An 887-nucleotide genomic window follows, 5' to 3' on the forward strand; every position below is an offset into this window, starting at 1 on the left:
GGGGCCCAACACGGGCACCCCACGGCAAAAAGGAACGAAATCCGAAAACAAACACAAGTTGCCTCACGTCCGGGCAGTATTTTAGGGGTTTTCGACCCAGAAAATCGTAGAAAACCCATACGGACCCGAAACACGACAAATTTTTGCGAGCGTGCCCTGCATGGTCACTGTGGCCCGTGAAAAAAAATTGGGCACGTTTGCTGGATGCGAAGCGGAGACGTGCGACCGAGGGTCCCCTCCAGCCATACCGAAACCACCCCCTTCCACAGCAAGTTCCTGAGCGGTTTCACGGAATGCACCCAACTTTTGCCAGGGCGTGTGGGGTCCCACCCGGGCACCCCACAGCCAAAATGAACGAAATCCGACAACGAACGCAAGTTGCGTCACTTCCGAGCAGTATTTTAGGGGTTTTCGGCCCGGAAAATCGTAGAAAATCCATAGGGACTCGAAACGCGACAATTTTTTGCGTGCGTGCCCTGCATGGTAACTGTGGCCCGTGAAAAAAAATTGGGCATGGTTGGCGGATGCGAAGCAGGGACGTGCGACCGAGGGTCCCCTCCGGCCATACGGAAACCACCCCCTTCCACAACAAGTACCTGAGCGGTTTCACGAAATGCACCCGACTTTTGCCAGCGCGTGTGGGGCCCAACACGGGCACCCCACGGCAAAAAGGAACGAAATCCGAAAACGAACACAAGTTGCGTCATGTCCGGGCAGTATTTTAGGGGTTTTCGGCCCGGAAAATCGTAGAAAGTCCATACGGACTCGAAACACGACAAATTTTTGCGAGCGTGCCCTGCATGGTCACTGTGGCCCGTGAAAAAAAATTGGGCACGTTTCTTGGATGCGAAGCGGAGACGTGCGACCGAGGGTCCCCTCCAGCCATA

The sequence above is a fragment of the Triticum dicoccoides genome, chromosome 5A (genome assembly GCF_002162155.2).
Source record: "Triticum dicoccoides isolate Atlit2015 ecotype Zavitan chromosome 5A, WEW_v2.0, whole genome shotgun sequence".
In the NCBI taxonomy this organism is placed as follows: domain Eukaryota; kingdom Viridiplantae; phylum Streptophyta; class Magnoliopsida; order Poales; family Poaceae; genus Triticum; species Triticum dicoccoides.